This window comes from Taudactylus pleione, unplaced genomic scaffold, assembly GCF_031769625.1.
Source record: "Taudactylus pleione unplaced genomic scaffold, aTauple2 ptg000916l, whole genome shotgun sequence".
In the NCBI taxonomy this organism is placed as follows: Eukaryota; Metazoa; Chordata; class Amphibia; order Anura; family Myobatrachidae; genus Taudactylus; species Taudactylus pleione.
In genome coordinates this window covers 293,171-296,462 of record NW_028285317.1, presented here as the reverse complement: position 1 = coordinate 296,462, position 3,292 = coordinate 293,171, and positions in this window count along the sequence as shown.

Here is a 3,292-nt window from a genome sequence, read left to right as displayed (position 1 = left end):
CATTCCTCCGCCGCCAGCCCAGGCCCTCCACCAGGGATTTCCCTGATGATAGCTGCTGCTTGTTATCTCCTCCTGTGGGGAGTGGGTGAGGGAGGGTGATTGTTCCTCTCACACACACACACAGAGACAGCAAAACAAAGCAAAGCAGGATTTACTCTCAATAAAGCACAGTGCAGCTCAGCACTCCTGTTATGTGATTGCATGCAGGCCCAGTGGGGGTCACTCAGCATTACAGTAGGAGGACCATCCCTCTGTTGGATTCAGCACTTTATGCATTTACTGACTCTTTCATCGCTCCCAAGAAGTTACTGGCAATGAGATCCAGCAACCTGTTGAGTTTGTTTTGCATTTTTGACAGCGTTTGCAGCACTGTGGGCCTGATTCAGCAAGGAACGCAGTTGCTAATACGCACGCAATCGGCCGATTGTGTTATGCATCGCAGTGCGCAAACCAGCCAGACCCATCGTCGAGTGATAGACAGGAAGTGGCGTTTGTAGGGGGTGACGGGGGGTGGTCGGGGAAACACAGGCGTGCTAGTGCGTTGGAACACCGATGCCTTACACAGCCTGAGGCCTGATAGCGTGTGCTGAAGTTAGCAATTCTTGAGTAAGGTCAGAGCTTGTGCAAGTGTGCGTGAGGCTGTGATGGTACTCCATTGTACCGATGGTTTTGTAGTCTTGCTAAACATTACGGGTGTGTGTAGGGTAAAGTGGGCGTCCTTATGTAGTGCTGTGGTGGCATAGCGATCGCAATGGATTAGCATACTATCGCAGTTGAACTGCGTGCGTAATCACTATTGCATTCGCAGTTGCGTTCCGTAATAAATCAGGCCCTGTGTCATCGTCTTGTTTTATTTTATTTTGCATTGCACCATTGTCCAGAGTTTGCACTAGGGCAGTGTATCTCAAATAAGGTCCTCATGGAACCCCCCTAACAGTGCATTTTCAGGTATTGTAGGTCTGGCTCGGGCCTGTAGTTTACCAGCAAAAAATACACTTAATTCTAATTTTGTACTGGCTGTTTTTTCCCTGGAGGGGGTGGAGTGGGGCCCCCTGCTATGATATTCAGGTTAGACTACTGGACATAATGGCAGCTTAAATTGTCATTTTTATTTAATTTAGTTTTTTGTTTTTATATAGTATTTATAGTCTATTTATTTTATATAAGACTATTCCTATATGATTTATAGTTTATTTTAGTTTTTTCATATTGAAGAGACATTTATGAGTGTTCTGCCTAAAGGGGCCTATCCATTAGCAGATCTTTCTGAAAGCGAAAAGACAAAAGATTTATCTTTTGAAAATTCCTGGGGCAGTGGTGACAGATATCTGTCATGTACATGACAGATTTTTGCAAACGACGAACGATATTGCATGACATCATTCTGGGAGTGGATTTTTTTTAATGTTTCTATTCATTTTCGTTAAAAAAATCGTTCGTCGTGTACCGCGACAGATGTTTGTAATATCTGTCAGCGATAAACGATAATTGACCAACATGTTGGAGAGACAAAAGACCCGATTTGTGGGCCGCGGGAGTGCGCATTTTTATCGTTGAGAGCCTATCCATTAGCAGGTAAATTGAACGACTGAACGATAAATCGTTCATCGTTCAAATTTATTTGCTACTGGATAGGCCCCTTTAATATGATATTGAGGGTCTATCCATTTCCTATATTTTTCTGCTTCTCTACTTCATTTTTATTTTTATGTTTTTTTAGATCTATGTGAATATATGGAAGGGTTAAATGAAGATTAGCCTTGTTACCCCAGCCTCTCATCTCCCTTTGTTGTAAGATCAGCCATGTTTATTCATTAGTTCCTTATTCAGTGTTATTTTTATATATTCACTGGTATTTATGTATCCTATGTACAAGCTATCGATGGTTTCTCAAAATGGGCTCTCTCTTTTTTAATTTTGACTATTTATTATTTATTTTCTATTATTATTATTTGTATGCATGTTCTGTATTACTTAAGTTATTATGGATGGTCAATGATTTTATATGTAACTTTTAATATTGCTAATACATATTATTGAGGGTGCGATTTATATATCTCCTGTCATACAGACGAGCATAGATTGACTGAACACTACGATATAGTCAGAGAGCTTCAGGAGCCTGTCTGCTTGACCAATTAACAGACACCGTTGTTCACTGGAGCATAAAAAAAAAGCTACACCTGAGGTTTGGAGCCACACCATTTGAAAAAGTCACGTGACGTGACGAAAAACGTTAAGGATTCTTTACACCTATGCTGTTTTACACGACGGAGAACCAGATTGTCTTTCCCCCGACTGTTTAAGTCCTTGCTGCCGCCAGTGGGAGAGCCGCTTCGCACAACATCCGAGGACGCTCGGGCGGATGGCCAGTTTGTGTCCAGCTATGCGTCGTCCCCCCCCTTTACAGCAAGTACCTGGCTGCTCACTGCGATCTACCACTACCGGGACTTTGGTACCACACGGAGACACCATGAGTCATTGGCCGCCGGCCGCAACTTATTATTAACGGGGCTTCGATTTCTTCCCCGCTGTTACAGATCAATAAGTTATTATCTATACTTAACACGGGACTATATATTAACATCACGGCTATGGCTGCGGTTATGACACCTTATTACTAGGTGATTCTGGCTCCTGAGCATTTTGAATACAGGAATAAGGGATATCCCTGTTTTAAAAGACAATTATATGTTTATTGGAACATCATTCTAACTTTCTTAGGCCCGTATTCAATTTGAGGCAAATAGTCCAGACTTTTCGCCTGCTGGACTTATCGCCTCCTTTGCCTGTTTTCCAGGCGGAAAAGTATTGCGCGTGTGCCCGCTATTCCCCGTATTCAATTCCAAAGTAGGCGAAATCGGGAACCGGCGAAAAGTCATGTCAATTTTTGGGTTTTGTTCCTAGGAACCCCCTAAAGATGTCCAGACATGGGGGTTCAGTCTGGGTACCCCCGTTTAGCCCTGCAGAATGTGTTCTGCATTTTTAAATAGCCGTGGCAGGTGTTTTTTCCTGACATTGAAGAAGTGATGCAGAAGAGCACTTAGCTTTTTTTTCATTTTTAAAAGTGGTCCCATGAAATCTGGGGTACATGAAAATGGGTACTAGCATATTTTTAAGTCCCTAAACTATACCCTATTCTAGAAAACACCTTCCGCATACTTGCAGAATACCCCTGAACCTATTTCGCTATTTTTAAACACTGTTCCCCTATTTTTTTTTCTCCCAAAAATTTGTAATAATTTTTTTGGGGTGACCCGATTTTTTTTTTTTTTACTTTTTTTTTGCACAG